General features: G+C 44.6%; 1 protein-coding gene and 1 pseudogene across 6 annotated transcripts in view; one reads left to right on the top strand and one right to left on the bottom strand.

Annotated features, from left to right (window-relative positions):
- PAK3 (p21 (RAC1) activated kinase 3) overlaps nucleotides 1-25,681 on the bottom strand; it is a 571,264-nt gene that overhangs the window by 204,509 nt on the left and 341,074 nt on the right. For 2 of the 6 annotated variants that reach the window (XM_035711477.2, XM_049107806.1), the window contains exons 2-3: nucleotides 13,545-13,640; nucleotides 9,528-9,589 (exon numbers count right to left, since the gene is read on the bottom strand). The exons of 3 other annotated variants lie outside the window; for them this stretch is intronic. The gene's annotated coding sequence lies outside the window, so the exon portion shown is untranslated. The remainder of the gene's footprint in view (nucleotides 1-9,527; nucleotides 9,590-13,544; nucleotides 13,641-25,681) is intronic. One more of the 6 variants, XM_025431418.3, reaches the window with a different exon arrangement.
- LOC112649245 (cell division control protein 42 homolog) lies at nucleotides 15,113-15,729 on the top strand (annotated as a pseudogene).

Genomic DNA, 25,681 nt, shown 5'->3' with positions numbered 1-25,681 from the left:
AATATTTGTGAGCGGTTAGTGTCTTTCCTCTTTGCAAGCACTCAATAACGTGCCAAATGAGATCATTCCCTCTGGCCCAAGACTCAAGAACATTCTGAAGTGTAGTTCATCCTGATGGGGGAACCAAAGAAGACTCTGGTTATCACCAAAGTCCAAATGAAGGTTACCTAAATACCCAGACCACCATTAGAAATGTCCTGAAATTCAGACCCATGCGCACTTGCCATTGCTGCTTCTGATCGTCTGTCATCAGAGAACTCTGTGTCTTATTGCAAATTTCTGTCCCTGCCAGTAAGACAGAATGTGCTTAAATTTATCAAGTATGTGTGAATTGCACAGATCTCAAGTTTTCTTACAAAAAGGCCAGCTTTGGGAAATGTTTTCATCGAATATGATGTTTCACATAGTTTAACCCAAGCTAACAAAAGGATTGTCTTTCACATTAAAACTATAAAAAAACAAACTGGCCAATATTCTCTCCAACCACTGATTTTCACTTTCTAGTTATTTAACATGCATATTAAATATAATGTATATACAGATATATATTTTATACATCTATACATTTTGGGGGAAAAGATTTATTTGAGAGAGAGAGAGAGAGCAAGCGAGCACACATGAGCAGGAGGGGCAGAGAGAGAGATAAAGAGTCTCAAGCTGACTCAATGCTGAGCGCAGAACCCGACATGGGGCTTGATCCCACAATCCTGAGACCATGACCTGAGTCGAAACCAAGAGTTGTACTGTAAACTGACAGCACCATCCAGGCTCTCCTACACATCTCTACATTTTAAAAATATACATTTAATGTATACATTTACACATTTTGAGCTCCACCAACTTCAACTCAATTTGATATGTAATAGAGGAGTTCAGACATACACTAACTCGAATATCCCAGCTCTGAACCTGATTCTTCCCCCATCCTTATTGGATGGAGTTAGGCCCCTAACTCCCCCACTCCCCTATCATCCTGCTCTAATTCATCCTCCAAATATACAAATCTTCTGCTTCAGAATAAAAGCCCCAAATCCTTAGTTTGGCATTTAAAGCCCTTGCCAAGACCTGGTCCCAAAGATTACCTCCACCATCCCAGTCCTACATCCAGTGGTCCGGGCAAACCATCTTGTTTGCTACTATATATAAAGCAAAGTAGTCATGTCTGTTTTGGAGTGCTTGCTATGTGCCAGCCACTGTGGTGGCTACTTCCTGTCATTATCTCATTTACTCCCTTCCCCAACCCAATGACATACATTACTTTCATTTCCCAAGTAGGGAAAAACAGAGGCCGAGAGAGGAGTTCAGTACCTTGCCCAAGGTCAGGCAGCTAGTAGGGAGTCTCACTCCTGAGCATATCGTCTTTACTAGACCTGTCAAGATAGGTTTCACTGAAAGTGTCCTGTGTTTTTGTGCCTCCACATTTTTGTTCATGGAAATATGGCAACAACCTTCTTTCTGCCTCTGTTGGGTCTGCCTGCTGAAATCTCGTCCAGCTCAAATAGCGCCTCCTCCATGAAGGCTCCCCCGACTTTCCAGTGTTACAATTCATTCCTTCTGGCTCAGCGTTCTCATGGCCTTCAGCTCTAGTGCTTATACTACTTTTTATTTTTATGTTGTTACCTTTACGTGTTTCCTCCTCCTATCCACCTCCATCCTTCCTTACAGGAAGCTGAGCTTGCCATCACCGTGGCCCTGTAATGCTGAAGCCAAAAGAGTGCCAGTCAGGTGCATTGCCAGGGATGCGGTAGAGGTGGGTGGAGGGGTAGGTAATCTCTGAACTCCCTCCCAACTCAGAAGACCCTGCACAATGGTTCTTCCAAGGGCCGCAATGCACAGTCCATAGCAGAGAAGCTGGCGTGTCCCTGGAACTGCTGAGCTGGCAAAACTATCTGTCACTGTCATGTGTGTTTGAAGGTGACTCTGCTATGCAGATGTGGCTTGAGAGCTGCAGGCCTTGTCTCATTCCTTCCCTACAAAGACTACTCTTGGTGCGGTGCCAGCCAATGCTCTGAATGCATATTGACATCTGTAGCACTTGGCACTTTGGCTTTCCACCTAGGCCAGTGGTTTTCAAACTTGAGCATACATGGGGCTCACCAAAAGGGCTTGTTAAGGCACATTACTGGGGCCCAGGCCCAGGAAGTCCAGGGTAAGGCCTGAGAATTGGCCCTTTTAACAGGTGCACAAATGATGTCGATGCTGCAGCTTCCAGGGCCACACTGAGGGCCACTATCCAGACAACGGCTTCACTTACAAGGAGATGGTTCCTCTCTGAGTGTTGCCCATGGAATCTGGGGGGCTGGTGGGTGTGAAGTGGAGGGAAAACCCTGAACTGGGAGCCTAAAGATCAGGATTCTACTGAAGCTGCCAGCTCTAACGAGCTGTGTGACCTTGGGCAAGTCTCAGCACCACTCAGGATCTCTGGCTTCCTCACTGGCACATGGACAGGGTGAAGTTGGTGATTGCTATTCTGGGTATTTCTGGAATTCAGAGTTGTTCTGTCAGTCTCATCTTTGGTCCAGCCTTTCAAGCTGGGAAGCCAGATATTGCCACGGCACCTCTTCAAACAATCAAGTGCCCACTCCTGCCCAGCATCACTCCAAGCTGGAGTGGCCCACTTGTTTGAGGTTTTCCTTCTTCAGCCATCCTTATACATGGAGCCTGAAGAAGGAAGTTGATGCCCTCCCTCTTGGAAACCCAAAACTGCCATGTTGGGGCATGTGCATCTTGTATTTAAAACGCACTTTAGCACAGAGATAAGGACACAGAATCCCAGTGTTGGTCTCCTGCGCATAAGTGGTTCTAACTACTTACTGTGCAACCTTGCATGCATTAACATCTCTGAGCCTCCCTTAGCCAACTTTGAAACAGAAAAACAGTACCTGTTCCATGGTACAGGGTTGTTGTGAGGACTAAAAGAGATAATGCATGCAAGGCATTCACTCATAGTGCCCAACACATAGTAAGTGCTTAAAATGGTTAAGTGTTGTTTCTATTTTTTGAAAAACTTATTTATTTATTTATTTATTTATTTATTTATTTATTTATTTGAGAGAGACAGATAGCACAAAAGCAGGGGGAAGGTCAAAGGGAGAGGGAGAAGCAGACTCCCTGCTGAGTAGGAAGTCCGACATGGGGCTCTATCCCAGGAACCTGAGATCATGACCTGAGCCAAAGGCAGACATTCAACCAACAGAGACGCCCAGGTGCCGTGGTAAGTGTTGTTTTTAAAAGGAAAGTAACTACCCTCTATAACACTGGACAAGTAGGGAACCAGAGAACACTATGGCTGTAGGTCTATCCTCTTTATACCTCCCCATGGTACACAACAAGAGTAGTAACACCTTGCACATATGTGATACACTTTGTAGGATACTACCCACTAAGTCTTCTCATCCAGTCTTTGTAATGCTGGAAGGACAAAGCAAACACACTTCTATGGACCTCTGGGAGGCTTGCAATGTTCCAAATGACCACTGCTGTCTACAAGCCTCCCATGCAGCCAGTCTGGCTTTCCCTGTGTGCATTTCTGTTCCTGTATGGTTGGAAGAGGAAGCATCCTGGGCTGTGGCTGCCAGCTGAGGAGCCTCCAGGGAACCCCTCTGGTACTCGGCCTGTCTTTTTCAGGCACACATCAGACTAGGGGGCTGCTTCCTGTGCGGCATCACAGCCTGCATTCTGTTCAGTGCATATGTTCCCAGACCCCAAACATCCAAATGATGCTAACTGAATGACTCGGGGACTTTCGATAACAAACATAAACCAAACCAGAAATATGTTCCAGGTTTTTGATCAGTCCCACTTATTAGTCCAAGAAAAATCAGCCCACCCCTCTATGCTACAAATTACACTTCTCAATTAAGGCGAAAGCAGAAAGATGTCTTAGGCTGTGGTATTACTGCCACACTCAGCATTAATTAGAGTTCAATGACTGGAGAGGAAAGAAGAACGGGAGACTCAGAACCTTATCATGGTGCTTACTAATGATGTGGTTCCTCACCAGAAATTGGACAGGTATTCTAGACTCCAGCAATTTCACTTCCTTGCTCTTCCCTTCCCTTTGCATTTCTGTCGTCTGTGACTCTGCTGGAAACCTTGATTTAGTGTCTATTGTTTGACTCCCTTGATCCTTCCTCTGTGGCCAGGTTCTGTCTGTTATGTTTAGGACCACGGGAGGAGGCACACTGATCTTGCTTACCTTGCTCTAGGTCCATTGGGTTTCCTACTGCTCCTTAACCTGGTCAGGCTTCAAGGCCTTTGCACTAGCCACTCCCTCTGACAGGTGCCCTCCTTTTTGGGCCTCTTGCTCCCTCTCTTCTTTAATGTCTTTTATTCAAATGTCATCTTCTCAGTGAACATCTCATTTTAAAGCTACCCTTCTCCTCCTCCCTACCTGCCTTTCCTCTTCCTTTCTCTTCATAGTGCCCCCTGCCTTCTAATATACAATATAAATAATATAATTTATACAATATGATAACTTCTAATATCTGATACAAATAACTGATTATTTTATTTATTGTCGCCCCCATCTCCCTTCCTCCTTCTCTCCCTTTTACCGTCCCAAAACGTAAACCCCAGGAAGGCAGGGATATTTTTAACTTTTTATTTTGAAATAATTTTATTGAGCAGTCTTTTTTTTTCTGGAGGATGGGGTGATGATCTTTTTCTTTTGTAACTTCTATCATAAAATGGAATGTTTAGGGCTGACATTTCTCTTTTACTTCAAAAGCAGGTTCCCCTGCAACTTCTTTAATAAGAAGAATAAGTAATAATACATAATTAGTGGATCTAATTGACAGATGAGGACACTGAGATTCAGGAAGCATAGCGGATACTGTCAATGTCCAGCCCTTATCCTTCTGGCATTTCTCATATCTGTGCCTGACAGGGTTCAAAATGCCTGAAATACTTTTAAACCTTAAAGGAAAATTGTAAACCCAACACGGGGAGTTACTGTATATCCTTTACTCGACTTCCCTAATGTTAACAACTTACATAATAATGGTAAAAGTATTGGGGCGCCTGGGTGGCTCGGTCGGTTGAGCACCCGACTCTTGGTTTTGGTTTTGGCTCAGGTCATGATCTCAGGGTTGCGAGAGCTAGACCTGGGGTAGGCTCCGCACTCAGCATAGAGTCTGCTTGCGATTCTCTCTCCCTCTCCCTCTGCCCCTCTTCCTGCTCAATCTCTCATTCTCTCTCTTTCTCTCTCTCTCTAAAACTAAATAAACAAAATCTTTATAGAAAATAATGGCAAAGGTATCGAAGCCAGAAAATTGATGGTGATACAACACTATCAACAATCCACAAACTTTACTCAAATGTTCCCCGTTTTCTCACCAGTGTCCTTTTGCTAGGCAAGGATCCAACCCAGGAGCTCATTCTATTTGTTGCCATGTCTTGTTAGGTTCCTCTAACCTGTGACAGTTTCTGTCTTTCATAACCTTGATGATTTGACAAGTACAGGCCAATTATGAGACCGTTTCCTTCAAAGTTTGTCTGCTGTTCTCTCATGGTGAGACGATGACTGTGCATTGGGGCAAGAATACTACAGAGGTGAGAGGTTGGAGAGGCTGGGGTTTTTTGTCCATGGGCTGCAGGTTCGATTTCCAGTTGACTGGAATGGAGCTTACCACATCGGAAGTACTCAGTATTTGTGAAGATACAGACCAGACCACCAGAGACTAGACCACCAGGCACCCACACTCCTTTCTGGTCATGGGAGATGATGTTTTGTGGAATATCATGTATGTGGGAACCTCTTGTGGCTTTGAGGAGGAGTAGGTAAGACAACTGAGGTAGGGTGAGAGTCCCCTACCACAAAACTAAACAGTAATAGGCAAAGGACTCCACGTAGCATGTAGCCCAGTGGGGGAAAAATGGTCGAACGCTTGGACAAAATGGTAGCCATATTTTTTTACTTGAAAAAGTACTACCCTCCCCTCCTGCTAGAGACTGAACGTTTGTATCCGCCCCAAATTCCTATGTCAAAACCTAATCCCCAGTGTGATGGCATTTGGATGTGAGGCCTTTAGGAGGTGATCAGCTCATGAGGCTGGAGCCCTCCTGAATGGGGTCAGTGTCCTTATTAAAAGAGACCCTACAGAGTTTATTTGCTCACTTCCGCCATGTGTCGCTATAGTGAGAAGATGAGCATCTATGAACCAACGAGAGGTTCTCATTAGACACTGTATCTGTCAGCACCTTGATCTCAGATCTTGCTAGCCTCTACAACTGGAAAATATAAAATTCTGTTGTTTCTAAGCCAGCCAGTCTATGGTATTCTGTTATAGGAACAGGAACAGACTAAGCGACAGCCCGAAAAAAGCACACTAAGGTTTTGTCTGAGGACTGATATGGAGAGAATACATGTGAGGAGCTTGGAGCAGGATCTGGAATATAGTAAGCACTCGAGAGGCATTGTGCAAATTTCTGTACCTTCCAGAACACTATCCAATAAATCATCTTAAGATACTCAAAACAACGCCTTAGGGGCAGAGACTATTACTTTCATTGACTGATAAGGAAATCGAGGCTTAGAGAACTGAAAGGATTTATCCAAGGTCTCTGGGCTAGCAAGGGAGAGAGCTGGACTGAGATGTAATTCATATGTGTCTAGTCCAGAGCCGTTCCCATACTCCCCTCGACATACAGTACTGCCTCACCAAATGCCAGCAGTCACGGAATGAGAATATGGGCTTCAGCTCATCTCTGAGCATCTCAACCTTCTTGGTGTTGGACAGGGTCTGGGGCACTGTCAACCTTCTATGATCTTACAGTACACATGAGAGAGGCAGTACTAAAACTATCCCAACAAGTATCCGTGGAACAACAGGTGTACTGCCAATCATTAGGCAGCTTCCACCCTTTGATACAGGGCTTTGGAGATGGTTGTTTGGATGTTGGGAGGCATCTTCCAAGGGAAGGATCACTGTAAGCAGGGGTAAGCACCCAAGTCAGCCTACCAAATGTGAAGATAGAGCACTGCTTTGGCTCCAGAGCCTTCTCCGCAGGTTTTTTAGGGCAAGAGGAGAGAAGAATGAAACAAGGCCGAAGAGGCAGGCAAAGGCTGGATGCCGCCAGGCCTTGATGGCCTAGGATGAAAGTTGGATTGAATTCTCTGTATGGATGGGAAGCCACTGGAGGCTTTTAAGCCAAAAGAATGATATCACCTGTTTTACATTTTTAAAGAGAGCACCCTGATGCTATAATAGAGGACTATGGAGAATGTGATTCCATAGTCAGACTGAACCAGGCTTGAGTCTCCACCCTTCCCCTACGTAGCTTGAATCTCTTCTGTTCACTGGAGACAACAGTAGTATTCACCTCACCGAGATGCAATGAGGAGTACAACCGACAAGGTATGTAAAGTGCTTAGCTCAGTGCCTGGCCCATAGTAGGCGCTCAGTATCTGTTAGCTGCAATTAAGAGTAGCAATAGTACTACTACTACTATAGTAGTAGTAATTATTGGAATATTTAGTACTACAGTTACAACTTTGAGAAAACACACAGGATGTGATCCAGATCAGGTATTAGGTCAATGCTGGTTGAAGTTAACTTTCTGGACTCTTAAGACCTAACACTATGGTGGAGTCTTTGGGTGCCAGGTGAGAAGATGGAAAAGGTCTGTCTGGGGTTGCTGCCAATTAGCCAGGGGGGTTGCCCTGTGTCTTCTGCCATGTCCAGGACCCGCACTTGCCACTGGCTTTGGCCCCACATGGCGCTGTGTCTGGGTGTAAAGTGTGGCAGCAGGGAAGGCATGGAAAAGGAAGCATTTTTTTCCTCATTTTTTTTGTGTCAATTCCCAGAGTCCCCAGGGGTTCATTCATCCAAAAGTTGTCAAGTGCCTTCTGTGTACTAGCTCAGTGCTGGGCCGTGCCATCTTCCTGGCGACAGCCGAGTCACAGGCCCCATGGGGAGGGCCCACTGCGCCAAGCCATCACCTTACCCTGTGGAAGTTGTGCAATGCAGCAACTGGGAAAAGCCAGGTGCCAAGACTACCAGGCACTGCATGGGCATGCGCCTCTCCTTTGTGGACTCCAGTTTTGCTGTTCCTTGGCCTGAGCTACAGGATGTTATTAATTACCCTCCAGCCAGCAAGGGCAGGCAGGGTTGCTGGTGTGGCACGCATCTCACACGCGCCCAGTGCCGCAGACAGACAGGCCATGCCTGGAGAACGGTGATGACGCAAAGTGGTTTCGCCTCTGGCACCCTCCTGAGCTCTGTGGTCTTGTCTGACCACACCTGCTTCTTACAGTCCCAGAGCCTGTCCTCTCCCTGGAACAGATGACTACAGAGACATTGTATGCCCTCTTGGCAAAGAGAGTCCTGCCACACCAACCCCTGCTTTGGCTGTCTGGCCCCAGGGCAAGCTTGGTATGCCAGGAGCAGTACAGGAATGACTAGAACTGAAACTAGGGTGCTGCTCCATTCACCTGCCACTTTCTCCTGCTACTCAGCTCTTTGATATTTACTCTCCTGCATGTCTGCAGTCATTTGATCATTAACTTATTCAGCAATATTTGCTGAGTGCCTACTCTGCACTGGGCACTGTGGGAGGTTATGGCCCAAGACCAAGGCCCTGCCCTCACCCAACTGACATTCTAATTTGGGGGTCTCGGTCATTTTCTTTAGAATATTATTTCTCCCATCCCCCAAATTAATAAAACTCTCTCTCAAGGCTAATCCCCCTGAGATACTGCTTCTACCCCATTTCTGTCCTCCTCTTAATACTAAAACTTTGGGGCGACTGTTTATGCTCATTGCCTCCAAATTCTCTCCTTCTCTCTCTTGAACTCACTGCCATCACAGTTCTGATCAAGATCACCAGTGACCTACCTGTTACAAAATCCGAAAGTCAGTGGTTATCTCTGTCCTCATCTTACTCGAACTCTTGGCAGTGGCTGACACTAAGTGAGCCCTCACTCTTTCTTAAATAACTTTCTTCTCTCGGCTTCCAGGAAACCACATTCTGTTGGTTTCCTCCTTCTGCTCTGACTGCTTCTGCTCAATCCCCTTTGCTTGTTTCTCCACAACCCAACCTCTAATCTTTGGAGTGCTTTAGGTGTCAGTCCCTGGGCTTCTTCTCTTTTCTACTTGAGCTTACTGTCTAGGAGATTTCATCCAATCTCATGGCTTGCAAAGTTCTGTCTCCAGGCCAGACCTCTCCTATAAAGTCCAGGATCTATCTTGCTACTTGACATCTCCAAGTGAAGGTCTAGTGGGCACTTCAAACTTAGCAAGTTCAAAATTAAGCTCTTGATGTTTCCTCCTAAAACCTATTCTCCCGCTGCTGCCCTACCCATCTCAGTGTAATGGCAACTCCATTCTTCTAGATGCTCAGGCCCCAAAGCAAGTTGTCCTTCTTGACTGTGCACTGTGTCTCATGCCCAACATGCAGTCTGGCAGCAAATCCTGTATATCTTAACTCCCAAAATGCAACCAGATTTTGACCATTTCTCATAGGTTCTCACAGCAGTGCCATTCCTACCATCCTTCTTCAAGCCACCATCGTCACTTGTGTCTCACCTAGATTATTGCAGTGACGTCCTTGCAGGTTTTGCTGCTGTTACCCTTTTCCCGATTCAGTTCTGTATGGAAGGAAGAGTGAACCTATTAAAATCTCAGTCAGCTTATACTACTCTCTGCTAGAAATTCCTCAGTGATAACCCTTCTTACTCAGAGTAAAAGACAAAGCTCTTAAAATAACTTCTAAGGCTCTATATTATCTGCTCCCCTCTATTAAGTTTCTAAATTTATCTCCTACCAATCTTCCCCTTGTTCTCAGCTCTCTAGCCACACTGGCCCCCTTGCTGCTCCTCAAACACACCAGGTATAATCCAGCCTCAGGGCCTTTGCATTTACTATTCTGTGCCTTGGATGCTCTATATTCAGATAACTGCAGATCTAGATCTTTCACTTCTTTCAAATCTTCACTCGAGATTCACCTTTCCAGGCCATTCTATGGAAAACTTTTCTCCCTCCCCCCCCACCCAAACCCCCCAATACCTCCATTTTATGCTGTAGATTTCCTCCTGATCACTTATCATAATCTAACATACTGTATGTCTTAGTCTGCTCGGGCTGCCATAACCAAATACCATAGAGTGGGTGGCTTAAACAGTAGAAATGAATTTCTCACAGTTCTGGAGGTTGGGAAGTCCAAGGTCAAGGTGCCAGCAAGGTCAGTTTCATTCTAAAGTCTCTCCTCTTGCCTTCTACATGACTGCCATCTTGCTGTGGGCTCACACAACCTTTGTGTGTGTGTGTGTGTGTGTGTGTGTGTGTGTGTGTGTGTGTGAGGGAGGGAGGTGGAATCGGGGAGAGAGCAAGCTTTCTGGTCTCTTGTCTTATAAGGGCACTATTCTCATAAGACCAGGGTCCTACCGTCATGAGCTCATCTAACCCTAATCACCTCTCAAAGGCCCTGTCTTCAAATATCACATTGGAGGTAAGGGTTACATCATATGAATTTGGGGTGGGGGGAGTTATAAACATTCAGTCCATAATACTATATATATATATACATATAAAGCTATATGACTATGCGTATTTGCTGATCTTCTTTATTGTTTGCCTTCTCCCACTAGAATGGAAGTTTCATAAAGGGTTAGAATTTGTGGTTTTTTTTGTGTGTGTGTTCATGATTTTAATCCCTGTGTTTCGAGTACAGCCAGACAAAATAGGCGCTCAATAAATAATAAATGAATGAATGAAAATAATTACACCTGGTGATAAGGACTAAGAAGAAAATAAACAAGCTCATAGGTTAGAATGGAGGCTGTGAACCTTGCCTACACATTAAAATTACCAGGGGAACATTTAAAAATAGAGATAACCCAGGCCTTATTCCCAGAGGTTGTGATTTCTGTGGTCTAGAAGGGACCATTTTTTAAAAATGTTCTCTGGGTGATTCTTAAGGTGAAGTGAGGGCTGAGAACCAGTGAGTTTGAGGTTAACAAGGAGGTACATGAACCATCAGGAAGCTACTTGAGATAGGGTGAGCAGGGAAGAAGGCTTAAATAAATGATCTTGGTTTGAGATGGTATCATCTAAGCGGTAACCTGAAGGACAAAAGGAAGCTCTGGGAAAGTTGAGGCATAGGTGGGATCCAATTCCTGGTGGTGGACAGAACAAAAACAAAGGTACCAAGGCAGGAATGAGCTTGTCATGTTCTCACAACAGAAGACCAGTGTGGGTGGTACAGAGTGGGCAAGAGGAAGAATGCATCAAGATGACTTTGATATGCAGGAGCCAGATTATGCAGGGCCTTGGAGACCATGAGGAGACTGGACTTGATGCTACATGAAATGGGAGCCACTGAAGGGTCTTGAGGAGGTGAATGATGTAATCTCATTTTACTTCTTTCTACTGTGCAGTGCTGTCTGGACTACAATGGGTGAAACAACTTAGAAGACTATTTTGTGGTAGTTTAAGGGGGACTTGGTGGTGGCCTGAACTAGGTTCTTGCCTAATATCCATTTCCATGTAGACAGCAGAAGTCTTAGAGTGGTACACAAATCCAGTCTACCCAGATGCAAACACACTCAGGGCCACTGTTTTCTGGAAAACTTTCCAAAGTTAAGATACCGTACATTGCTAATTCTGTGATCAGTGGCTCAGTGGTTGGAATGTGTATGCTATGGCCTGCCCTAGGGACAAGGTCCCGTTGATCAGTTAATGGGAGAGATGCTTTCAAACTAGAAAACAATACCATGATCAAGAGGCTTAGAAAAAGTAATGGCAACATTGACTCATCTAAATTTTCAAAGGCCACACTAATCACCAGCATTGGGTCTTTTATGCTTCCTGCGCAGAGAGGAAGAGAGACTGGAAGAGAGAGAAAGAGAGAGAGAGAGAGAGAGAGAGAGAGAACTCTGCTTTCAAGGGAATTTAACAAATTGTAGGAAGGGATCAAGACTTGAACACAAACAGAAGAAACATAAGACATAATGAGGTAAGTATCCAAGGGGAGGTATAAATATAATAAATAACTGTTACCAGTTATTTAGTACTCAATTTATGCTGAAAACCATGTTGAATGTTTTACGTATGTTCTCACTTCATCTTCACAACTCTATGGAGTAGGTAATATGATCACCCATAATGGTGATGATGATGATGATGGCAGCTAACTTGAAGTGCTTCCTAGTGGCCAGGCATTGGGTTTGGTGCTCTGAAATCTCTTATATAGGTACATCTTCATTCTATAGATGAGGATAACTAGGCCCAGCAAGGAGTGACATATCCAAGATCACAGAGCTGGGCAGGTACAGCGGTGATACTTAAATGCAGCCTTGACTCTCAAGCCCATGCCCTTAAAGTGTTCTAAAAGTTCAGAGGAGGCAGCTCCTACCTTTCTCTGGGAGGTGCACCTGTGCAGGGATGGAACCCCACACACACACCACGGAGGAGGAAAGGTGTGAAGATGAGAAAGGAGGAGCCTATTGAGGCTCAGTAAGTGGCCTTACTTGCCAGAGCTTGTGTGTGATGGGGTATAATAGCTCTATGGCAAGGCAGTTCTCCTTCCTGTTTTGGCTCTTAACCACCTCACCTACTCCAACCAGGGCAGAGACTCCCATCAAGCCTGTCTGTCACTCAGGGTTTGATCTTGGGGTGCTTCGGTCTTCCAAAGGCCCCCAAAAGCTCCAACAGTTTTAACTTCACTCCAAGGGAAAACAAAGTATAGATTTTCAAACACAAACCCTGGTGAGTAGGGAGTTGGCAGTTCCCCCCTAGTTCTCTCTTAGTAGAAAGTAGCCCTTGGAATTTAGAACATTGACAACTAGATCCAAAAAGGACAGGGAATCCAGAGGATTCAGAAACCAGCACCCAACACAACATCTCAAGCCAGCAAAGAAAGTTCGCCAAGCAACACTACTTGCAACAGCAAAAATTTGCCAATGATGTGAATTCCCCTCGATACAGGATTGATGATATAAATTAGGAAATATCCCCAGGAAAGAACACTAGGTTGTCATTGTAAGGGATGTTCTGACAAAGAAAGACGTTTCCAAAAGATTGTAAGTGAAAAAAAGCAAGTTACACAACATTCTCTATCATATGATACCATGTAAATCACAGATCTGTTTATGCACACCCAAAATCATTAGCCACCATTATCCGGCAGGGTGTTGGCACGAAGAATTACAGAAGGACTCACACTTTCTAATTCATACACTTTGGTATGTTTTTAACACAACAAGCCAATACTACTTTCAGAGTTGGGGGGAAAACCCTAATAGTCTCCATTTTACAACCCAAAAGGTGCTACCTTAGATCATCCTTTATCCACACTGCCTTTTGTAACCACAACATATCTTGGATTCAGCAGTGCATCTGAAGTTGTCTCCTGTAACTTTCTCATGAATGGGCTAAGACAAGACAGCAACGGATTAACCAGATTATAACACGAGTCAAATGGATTGGCAACTGATGAAAGAATTTTACCCAACGCACGGATGACTACCAACAGAAAAGTCTCTAAAGGCCATGGGGCTTTTCCACTTCCATTAATAACTTAGATGACACAGAAAATACACTTACCACGTCTGAAGATGACCCAAAGCTGGCAGGGATATCAAATACGTTGAAGAACAAAGCTGAGATTCAATACAAGCTCAGATGGGCTGGAATACCAAACTAAAATTAAAAAAAAAAAAAAAGGTAAAATGTGTAAGATAAAGTAAAACTCCTCAATTAAAATTTTGAAAGTCCTTTTTTGTGATGCCAGAGTAAGGGAACCATTACTTGGCAGCAGCTTACATAAAAACAAACAATTCAAAAAAGATCTAGGGGTTTGAGTTGACCCACAGTATAATTTGAGCCAACAGTTAGTTTACTGTCGCTTAATCATTTAGCTGTTAAAAACGGAGCAGAAGTTTAGGGTGTATTAATCAAAGCAGTGTTTCTAGATCCCAGAATAGAAATGTGGCACTGCGATCTCTGCTGTTCCCTCCTGAAGTCTCCTATTCAATTCTAGGCACTACATTTTAAGAAGGTCACTGACAAAGCGGAGCACCTCCAGAGGAGGGTCACGAGAGTGATGAACAGATTTGAAACCATCCCAGAGCAAGAGTGGCTCTTGAAAGGACCAGAGATACGGGGCCGGAAAGAGAGAAAAGTCTGGGGATGCATAGTATCCCCACCTGCCTTCGCATCTCAAATAGTGCTTTCCTATGGAAAGTGGGCACTTTTTCTGGGTTGCTCCTGAGACAGATCTAAGACTACTGCCACCCAGTGGTGGCAAGAAGGCCGACTTTTAGTAAACCTGTCAGAAGGCTTTCTGACCTTGAGAGGCTGAGCGGGATGGTGGGGTGGTACGTACTGTAGGTCAAGGCTGGGTGAACAGAAGCCCAGTAGCAGAATCACATTAACTGGGTCCCTTCCCTCTCTAAAAGGTTCCAATGCTTCCTCCTATTCTCTGTGTCATCACTTCCACTCCGTGTCCTCTGGACCAAAGAGCCTTCTCTCTGCAGTCTATAGAGTGGTTAAGGACAGCTCTGCAAGAACTACCAGGGCTGTTCCCCCTTAGTCCTTATCATGCAAAGCCTGTGGATGCAAAATCCACTGCTTATGGGAGGGCCAAATGGTCAATGGAAGTCAGATCACGTCCCTCCCTGAACAAGATCCTCCCCCATGCCTTTTCCATCTCACTCCCTGTAAATGACAGTCATCACATAAGCCTACAAAGCCCTGAACCAGCCGCCCCTATGACCTCTTTGACATCCTATTACCCTTCTCCTTGTTCGCTCTACTCCTGCCACAGGGCTTCCCAGTTCTTTCTTAAATGCCAAGCATGATCCTAAATCACATCACATCGTGCAACATAACATTTTATATTTTTATTCTATCTCCCTCCATGTGTCTATACATTGCTTAAATGCGGGAATCTGCCTGTCCCATTGTTGCTCGTGAACTCCCACCCCTGGAGCACCAGCCAGCCCACAGGAGGTGCTCAGTAACTGTTTCACACAATGATCTCTAAACCCCAAATTCCTGCCATCCTCTTCAGTCTTGATTTCCTTGACAGAGGAGAAATTTCCAATTTAAGAATTGGATCTCGGCAGTGCTGCCAACGCCCTGGAGGAGAAGCTGAGGTCATCATTGAATTTGAAATATTTAAAGTGGATACAAAACTGTTTCAGCAATGCAGACAATTAAGTGCATTGTTGTGGGCAGGGGTGCCATTGGTAAAACATGTCTCCTGATATCCTACACAACAAACAAATTTCCATCTGAGTATGTACTATGTACCAACTGTTTTTGACAAGTATGCAGTCACAGTTATGATTGGTAGAGAGCCATATACCCTTGGACTTTTTGATACTGCAGGGCAAGAGGATTATGACAGATTACGACTGCTGAGTTATCCACAAACAGATGTATTTCTAGTCTGTTTTTCAGTGGTCTCTCCATCCTCATTTGAAAATGTGAAGGAAAAGAGGGTGCCTGAGATAACTCACCACTGTCCAAAGAGACTACTTTCTTGCTTGTTGGGACCCAAATTGATCTCCGAGATGACCCCTATACTATTGAGAAGCTTGCCAAGAACAAACAGAAGCCTATCACTCCAGAGACTGCTGAAAAGCTGGCCCATGACCTGAAGGCGGTCAAGTATGTGGACTGTTTTGCACTCACACAGAAAGGCCTAAAGAATGTATTTCACGAAGCAATATTGGTTCTGGAGCCTCCAGAACTGAAGAAGAGCCTCAGGTGTGCACTGCTATGAACATCTCTCCAGAGCCCTTTCTGCACAACTGGTGTCAGCATTGTACTAAAAGCAATGTTAAATTAAACTAAAGATTAAACATTAAAATTCATTTTTGCAATAATGACAAATGCCCTGCACCTACCCACATGCACTCGTGTGAGACAAGGCCCATAGGTATGGTCCCCCCTTTCTCCTCTCAGTACTAGTTAATTTGAGTAATGGTGTATTGTCAAAAAGTGATTAGTACTAGTTTTTGTTCTGTCGTTTCGAAAAATTTTTTTTTTGTTTAAAAGCAAGGCATGCTTGTAATGACTCTGTAACAGTTGAAACTGCTCCCGGCCTCCATCCACTCTGGAGAATGATCCGGGACATTTAGGGTTTTTTTTCCTTTTTTTGTGGGGGTGGTGGGGTGGTGGTGCAGGAAGTGTGTGTGGGGTTTGTTTTTATTTAGTCATGTTTTTTAAATTCATTAACCATTGGACAGCTCTTAAGGGGAGGAGGACGGATTGATTCCACATTCCACTTCCTAGATCTAGTTTAGAAAACTTATTTCCCACCTGGGGCTCTTAGGAAGGAGTATAGTAAATGCCTCATTTAATAACACACTCCTTTTTTAAAGTTGCCTTTTCTCTCCACCCTTGAGTAGGTCCAGTATTTGATGAAACTCATGAAAGTGGGTGGAACCTATCTTGCCCCTCCTCTTTTCAAGTATGCACTATATATGTGACTGTGACTTTCAAGGAACTTTGCCATTTGCTGAATTTTTTTGAAGTTAATTTCTAACTTCTTTCACGGATAAACGAAGAAAAGTATTGCACGTTTTGAAATACATCAAATAGATTATGTAATTAAAAAACATTTTTCCCGGTCAGTCATTTTCTTATATGCTTAGCATAGGTGTCTAGCTTAATAGTGTATGATACGGTGTTCCTAGAACACAACTGAAGACCGGGTAAATCAAAGAAATGTGAGAGGTGGCACTAGGAGACAGATGTCTATGGAATGATGCACATCCTCTTTTAAGCTGGGAGGATGGAGACCTGCTTCATGAAGAAGCTGGGGGTGTGGGTGTGGGTGGGGAGAACATTTAACAGCATGGGGACCAGTCAGGGGAATCCCCTTATTTCTGTTTTGCATATGAGGAACCCTAGAGTAGCTAGTTAAGGCTCTCTAGTTTAATAAAAAAAGTCATGGAGTCTTATGAAGACTCTTCACAAGTGTTAATAGGGATTTTATCCACTTATTTTGGTCGCAGTTTCCAATTTTTAAAAATATTTAGGTAATCTTCTCCCCTTCCCCAAATCGTAATTCTTGTAGATTCATTAGTGTTGAACCAATGCTTTCTCATGTCTCAATTCTTTGTATATGCATTCTTTTCAGATGTATTAAACAAACAAAAAAGCCCTTCAAAAAAAAGAATTGGATCTCAAAATAGGCACAAGGACTCGTGTCTCAGTAGTAAGCTTTGGGGTGTCCATGATTTTATGTTCCTCGAGTTCTTGCTGTGCAGCCATATTACATGACGATTACCTGGCTATAGGAGCTGGAGTGGCTGACATCTACTGTGGACATACCCTGTGCCAGACACTTGACTTGAATTCATTCATTGAATCCTTGTCGGCTGCACTGGTAGTATTCCCATTCGGAAGACCAGGAAACTGAGAAATAGGGAGGTGATCTGACTTGGCCAAAGCAATACAACTAACATCAGGCAGGCTCCCACGTGCCCTGACTTCACTGTAAGATAAAAACAGATGATGATGATGATGATGATGATGATGATGATGATGATGATGGCAGCTAGCCCATCTTTAGGACTCACCACGTATCAGGCACGGTGCTAAACGTTTAAAACCTATTGCCACCTGGGGCACCTGGGTGGCTCAGTCGGTTGAGCATCTGTCTTGAGCTCAGGTCATGATCCCAGGGTCCTGGGATAGAGTCCTGAATTGGGCTCCCTGCTCAGCAGGGAGTCTGCTTCTTTTTCTTTTTCTCCCTCTGTCACCTCTTCACTCGCTTTCTCTCTCTCTCTCTCTCTCTCTCTCTCTCTCTTTCTCTCTCTCTCAAATAAATAAATACATACAATCTTAACTAAATAAAAAAATAAAACACATCACCATCTTGCATGCTCAGAATAGCCCTATGAAGTGGGAACTGTTGTCAGGGCCATTTTACAGTACTAGGCTCTCCTGTCGTGTCATCACCCACACCCACCATCCCACTTGGACTCTTCTTTGGTTTCATGAAAGGCATGTTTTGACTCTGTCTTCTGGCCTCATGGAGAAGCTGGAGCAGCGATCATCTGTCGGGTACTACTTGAACCCTCTACTCCATGCAGATCATCCCACAATCAGCCCTTTCCACCATATTCTCTCTCACTGTATAGTCTGTACATTTCACTCAGGCCAGGTCATTTCCAGCTTTGCAGCGCTGGCTCTTTCCACTCACATATGTCGCCCTTTGTCTGACTTACCCTATAACTTATGAAAGGTAGCTAGGCCTTAATCTCCTCGAGTTGCCCTGAGCAAATGGTACATGGTATTCGCTTGCACATAGTAGGTGCTTAATAATGATTCTTGTAATAATGATTACAATTCGTGATTTTGTAAAAATACTATGCCCTCACCGTTGTAACATGTTCTCTTCAAAGGGCACTCATATGTATTATCTCGGTTTTACCTCACAGTAGCCCTGGGAGATAAGAAAGGCAAATTGTATTTCTCTCAGTTTTACAGTGAAGGAAATTGAGGACCAAGGAGGTTAAATAAGTTGTCTCAGGGCATGCTGAGTCCCGCCCTCTGGACTCTGAGCCCCAGATTCTTTGCACTAGACCACACAAATTCTACCCGAGAGCCCTGCTGGCTGGGAGTAATGCTAATAACACTGTACTATAAAGACCCTGTCTTGATTCTATCACTGGAGCAAAAGTAATAAAGAACACAGCAAGAGGCAATATCCATGGTTGAGATGGGGAAGGCAGGGAAATTCATACACTCTGTGGTGAGAAGTGCCTGGGGCTTATCAGATGGGTGGTGATGACTCTGTTATGTTCTTTGTGAGGAGGGCTCTGGGACTGAACCGAAGGCTGGCCTCTACACAGGGCAGCTGAGCTCTTCCCTCAGCAGAAGAGAGGCAGCCTCACAGGCAGCAGGGGAGCTATGAGAGAGCGCTGGGAAGCAAGAGAGCTGGGTTCAAGGTCCAGCTCCGCTATAAGTTAGCGTGTGACCATGGGGCAAGTACCTAACCTGAGGCTGCACTTCCGTAATAGAAAACAGCAATTTTCAAGACTTCAAGTGGCCCAACTGTCCACAGATCTATGACAGAGGTCCCAAACTGGTGATCCGAGGACCGAATCTGCATCACAGACATATTTCCTTTGGCCTATATAGTGTTGGTATTTTTTTTTCTTTTTGATCTGGTGACCAACACATTTACGTAAATGTTTGGATTTCCGGGCTCTCCAGAAAAATCAGAAGATCTAGCCACATTTAAAATTTGGACGACTCGGGATCCCTGGGTGGCGCAGCGGTTTGGCGCCTGCCTTTGGCCCAGGGCGCGATCCTGGAAACCCAGGATCGAATCCCACATCGGGCTCCCGGTGCATGGAGCCTGCTTCTCCCTCTGCCTGTGTCTCTGCCTCTCTCTCTCTCTCTCTCTCTGTGTGACTATCATAAATAAATAAAAATTAAAAAATAAAAAAAATAAAAAAAAAATAAAAAAAATAAAATTTGGACGACTCAAGACGCCTGGGTGGCTCAGTGGTCAAGCATGTGCCTTTGGTTCAGGGCATGATCCTGGAGTCCTAGGATCGAGTTCCACATCCGGCTCCCCACAGGGAGCTTGCTTCTCTCTCTGCCTATATCCCTGCCTCTCTCTTTGTGTCTCTCATGAATAAATAAAAATGTTTAACATGTGGAAGACTTCACATAAAATTTGATTTCCAGTTCTTCCCCCCCCCCCAAAAAAAAAAGATCTGGATGTATGGGATTATTTTTCTCATTGTGTTTATTATTTACAACATGGTGTGTTAGGTTGTGATAAGCACCATGGGGAAAATATAAAGAAGATGGAGGGTTCTGAAGTGGTAGGGGTAGGCGGATCCTGCACGGCCTACAGTTTATAGAGGGTGGTCTGAGAAGGCCTTGCTGGGGAGGTGACCTCATCCCTATATGATGGAAGTGTGCTGGAGCCCTGGAGTGACTGCTCCTTTTGGAGGGAGCACGGCCATTCCTTTTCTGTTTTTTTGATACAGGTCACCACTTCTAAATTTATTTCCGGAGCAGTAGGTAATAATTGGCAGCTTGAAAAACACTGCTCTAGACCATTGGTTCCCAAATTTGGCCCCACATCAAAATTCCAAAGGAAGACATACATATTCTTATGCTCCATTCCAAACCTATGGAATCAGAATTTCTTGAGGATGAGGCCTAGAAAGGTTTAGGAGTGCTACTATCTTCAACACACCAAGTGAGGAGTCAAAAGACACTGATGTGGGTTGGCATGCAGTGAAACAAATTTATGCAATTTCACAAAGGCAAAAAAAGGGTTTTCAAATGCTAAAATGAATATCAAAGTCTGGGAGAAGGAGAGGTGCCTGGGTGGCTCGGTCGGTTGAGCGTCTGACTCTTGATTTCAGTTCAGATCATGATCTCAGGGTCACGAGATCAAGTCCCACATGGGGGCTCCCCACTCATCAGGGAGTCTGCTTGAGATTCTCTCCCTCTCTCTCCCTCTGTCCCTCCACCCTCTCTTAAATAAGTAAATAAAGAAAATCTTCAGAAATAAAGTCTGGGAGAAGGCAGAAAGCTAAGTGTGTGTACAAAGTGCTCACTAATCAAGAACAACTGAACACCCCAATAAACCCAGATACGTTTTCTGTCTAATGGGGTCAATGCAGTTAGCCTGATACCTGTAGCAATACCCTCACTTGCCCTTCATCTCAGGTCAGGCCCATTACAAGGTATTAAAACTCATTCTAATTAGAGAACAAACCAATTCTGTCGACCCTAGCATAGCAGAAGATAGATGGAGAGAGAAGAGAAATGGATCCTACTCCATTATCTCACTGGTCATTTCTTCTTGTCTGAGCTGGGACTTGCCAGGTTATTTCTCTGGACACCAGTGTCTCCAAATGGAAGATTGCGTTCTGTGTGGTATTTCAAATACTTTTCACCATGACTTACAGTAAGAAATACATCTGCCATGCATACAGCATACATTACTGAATTATATATATAAGCATACGGCAAACATTTCTGAAGCAATACTTAACCCTTACCGTGTGCAGTGCACACTGCTTTTTCCTATTGCATTCCTTTTCTGTTTTTTAATGCAGGTCCCCACTCGCTAAATTGATTTCCCAAGCAGTAGGTAATAATTGGCAGCTTGAAAAACTACTGCTCTAGACCATTGGTTCCCAAATCTGGCCCCACATCAGAATCCCTTGGAGTCCCTGTTACATGCAGTGTTACACTCCATTCCAAACCTATGGAAGCAAAATGTCTTGGGGATGAGGTCCAGAAACATATATTTTACCAAGGACTAGCCATGCACTGGCATTAAGGAATCCCAGTTCTCCTTGGCACACAGAAGTAGCATCACTAACAATAATAATTATTATCAAAAGTCTGCCCCATGCTAGTGCTGCTGGCATCTAGCTTTCCACTGATTATTTAACTCATATCTTCACAACAACCCACTTTACAGATGAGAAAAGAGGCTGAGAGAGGTTCGGTAAGCTGCTGAAAGACATACACGCAGACAGTTTAAGGAAGTGGTAGGGCTGTGACTCATGGGAGATCTGTTCCTGTCTTTCCTGACTCTTTCCACCCTCTCTCCTCATTAATTCCAGGGACTTTAGACCTCTTTTGGAATGTTCTTTACCAATTCAAATTCCAGGTTATACACCAAGATGTCCAACCACCAGAGGCAAAGAGCACACTTAAAACAACAATAATACTTTGCATTCATATGTGGTTTTAACTGTTTCCAAATAAATGTGTGTCTGTTTTCTCCACACTTATACCTTCTGGCTATCCTGTGAGGCAGGAGAGGTGGATTAAAAAAAACAGAGACCAAAGTGGGCAAGTGACAGATTCCTAGGCCTCACAAATTCACAGCCAAGCTTGTATCACTCTGATTCCCGCAGCCAGGGTCTACTGGCTATACTTAGGCTAGCTTTTTCCTGAGCTCCCAGCTTCACTGTTTCAAGTCTACCTTCCTTTAAGGCAGGAGAGGAAGGGATGGCTTGCTTTCTGCCTCCCACCCTACAGGATTAACATCCAGTTCTGAAAGGAGCACATTCTGTATACATACTGCCTGAGGGGCAGGTTGCCCCGAACCTCCTCCACACCACTATGCTGAGGACTGGCTGCATTTCTATTTTTGCCATGCAATTTGTAAAAAGCTCTGTACTGTGCTTCAAAGAAAAATAACAGATTCCATGATGAAAGAAAAAGGCCCTATCCCTCCCACAGAGGTTAAATGCAACCAGCTACTAGTGAAGCAGCGTTTGAAAGTCTCTGCTGAGTAAAATATTGAGTGCCCACAGAAAACCTAGGTGGTGGATTGGACCAATCTTGACCATGGCAGAAGGAGCTGGAGGGATGAATGACCCTCATTTAGCCTCCTCAGCTGAAGCCCTCCCTCTGTTGAGAACAACCCCTCTGTTTCTGCCACAGAGAGGCTTGTTGTTTGTAATGTGTATATATTTATATGACAAATGACTAGCTATTTATCAAACACTATATCGATTCTAACATTTTTCTTCGCCCTTTTCCCTTGACAATGCAGGTCATTCTGTCTCTCCCCTTAACAGCTCCCGAGGCAAATCTAACACACACACACACACACACACACACACACACAGAGTAGTGATGGATGCTTGGTGAAAATAAAAGCAAAACATCCTTCTGGAGGCCTCAGTCTTTCTGTCTAGCAAGTAAGTGGGTTGAACAAAATGCTCTATTAGGTATTTTCTTTGGTCCTAGGATTCTGATATAATAATTTAGGGAAAGTCCCAAGTATAGCCCACAAACCTGTGCTTCAGGCTCTGAGCTCCAAGGGGGCAAACTAACTTCAAATTGTGTTTTAAACAGTTATCTTTTGTTAAACGGTGTCTAAAATGTGGGTTAAAGGGGAAAAAAATTGTATTATGCCCCTGAGCCAGCCGACATCTTAACGACGAGGATTACTCTGCCTTTTGCCTCTCCTGCTTTAGTTTTCATTTATTGTTCCCGTGGTCAGGGCTGCAAAGCCCATCTTGTCAGTTGCTCCTCCCCGTCCCGCCTTGTCAATTTCTTTTCCGGGTGTGAAGGCGGGTCGCACAATCCAACCCTCTACCAGCTGAGGTTTCCCCCGCAGAGCTTCAAGTTAATGCCATTCGCACCTCAGTGGAAGTGCTCCGGAAGTGTCAGAAAAAAATTGGAAGAAGTGTTAAATTTGCTTTGTGACTGCAATTCCCTTTTAGTTCGGTGAGGCTGGCTGAGGATTTGATGGGTTTTATAGATTTCAATATCAAGAAAGTACAAAATAGCTCAGCTTTTTAATTTACATTGTCAATCACCGAAGTGCCTCCTGCCCCCGTGGGGCCGCTAACTAGATCCGTGCTTGCTGCTGCTTGCCAACTAGGCGGCACTCCCTCTCCTACCTGCTTCACAGGGCTGGGTTCAAGACCACCAGAGTGTGCAAGGGAATTGCTCCCCAGGCACTACCAAGAAAGAAACTGGAGGAAATGAGTATTTTCACTCTTCCACGGTACAGCAGATAGACTCTGGTCAAACTGCTGGAGTTTAAATTCAAGTTACTGAATCTCCTGGGTCTCCGTTTGCTCATCGTGGGACAGGAATAATACAAGGTTATACTTCATAAGGTGGCTGAGGAGATGAATCGGGTGAAGTGCTGAGAACAGTGACCACCGCATGTTAATATCGAAATAACTGCTGGCTAGGCTCACTACCATTCCTCCTTGCCAAACCAGTCTTGCAGCTTTCTGATGTGTAACAGTCTGCATTTTCTGGCCATCTCAATTCACCTGAGGATGTGTATGCACACTATAGAGATGGGGCTGAGCTGAGAGTTTCATCTTAGAGCCCTTCAGGTGGGTCCAATGTGCCCATTGTCCTGTTCATCTATTTATTCAGTCAGCAAATATTTACTGACCGCCTGATATATAGTAGGCGCTGCATAAGTGATGAAAATACATGAGTGAATGAGCCAAAGTCCCCACTTAATAAAGCTAATGCTCCAGCAGGGGATGCAGGCTCTGGATAGACAAAAAAAAAAAAAAAAAAAAAAAATTACGGTGAAAGAGACAGGAAGGGGCCTGTGTGTTCCAGGGACAAAAAGTCAGTGTGGCTGGGATTAGGAGCGGGGCATGAGAGACCTGAGGCTGCAGAAGAAGGCAGGGGCAAGATCGTTCGAGATTTGTGGGCTAGGTAAGGAGTTCTGTCTTCCTCCTAAGAACATTGGGAAATAGGGCAGCCCAGGTGGCTCAGTGGTTTAGCGCCTCCTTCCACCCAGGACGTGATCCTGGAGACCCGGGATCGAGTCCCACGTCGGGATCCCTGCATGGAGCCTGCTTCTCCTTCTGCCTGTGTCTCTGCCTCTATCTCTGTGTGTGTGTGTATCTCATGAATGATTGAATAAAATCGTTTTTTTTTTTTAATTTTTTTTATTTATTTATGATAGTCACAGAGAGAGAGAGAGAGGCAGAGACACAGGCAGAGGGAGAAGCAGGCTCCATGCACCGGGAGCCTGATGTGGGATTCGATCCCGGGTCTCCAGGATCGCGCCCTGGGCCAAAGGCAGGCGCCAAACCGCTGCGCCACCCAGGGATCCCGATTGAATAAAATCTTAAAAAAAAAAGGACATTGGGAAATAAATGAAAGGTTTCCACCAAAGGATGGATACATTTGAATGTTTGATAAGGTTCTTAATGACTGTTAGGTGCAGTTGAGATTGTAGGGGGCAGGGCTGCCACTATCTGATACGATGTCTTTGTGAGCATTACAAAAAGATGCCCCTTCCTCAAGTTAAAAACAAAACAAGCAAAAATAGGTGAGTCTTTTAGTGTACAGCCTAAACAGCTTTATGTCCTGCCCTGGGGAGTTTGCCAGAGTCCTGGCAGGCAGTAGCCTTGGCTGTGTGTGCCCACTTTTTTTTCCTTTATGCATTTCTTGCCACGGGAATACTTGTACCATCAAGAGGACTTTGCACCCCATTGTTCCACCACTGCTCCCCAACCAGAAGTGATACCTGTGGGTGGGAGGGATGGTATTATAGACTATTATATTGGATGGTATTATAGACTATTATATTGGATGGTATTATAGACTACTATTATAGATGGTATTATAGAGAGCATTGGGTGGTCAGTAAGAGAAGTGAACTCAGGGAACACCCAGGGCTTGGGCGAGACAGCACCCACTTATGTGTGTCACTGTGTGTGTATGCATGTGTGTATGAGTGCACATGCATGTTCTCCAGAGTCTGTGCATGACCCTGTGCACTGGTACAGGTTTATGTGGAAACAGGCTCTCTTCCTATGCTCTCAGACTTGGAGCCAAGAAGAGCAGAATGCGTCTACCCATCTGCACACTCTCTTATGTAAGTTGGTATGTGTCTGTGATAAAAATGGCACATCCATAGCTATAGTGCCCTTCCATAGTGTACAACCTGAACATCCATGTGTGGCAACCCTGGCAGCAAAAGTTGATACAAGGAGATTGGTTAGGAGGCAGTTACATTGGTCCAGGAGAGATATGATGGCTCACACCAAGTAACAGAGCTGAGGAGGTGGTGAGAAATTGGCAAAATCAGGATATATTTTGAAGGTAGGTCCATAGGATTTGCTGGTGGCTAGGAGTTTACCTGTGAGGGAATGAGGGGAACTGAGGATAATGACTAGAGGCTTGACTGAAGCAACCAGGTGAAAGGTAGTGCCATTTACTAGGTGGAACAGACAGAAAGA

This window comes from Canis lupus, chromosome X (genome assembly GCF_003254725.2).
Source record: "Canis lupus dingo isolate Sandy chromosome X, ASM325472v2, whole genome shotgun sequence".
Taxonomy (NCBI): Eukaryota; Metazoa; Chordata; class Mammalia; order Carnivora; family Canidae; genus Canis; species Canis lupus.
Note: the sequence above shows the minus strand (reverse complement) of the source record. Positions and strands in the feature narration are given on the sequence as shown.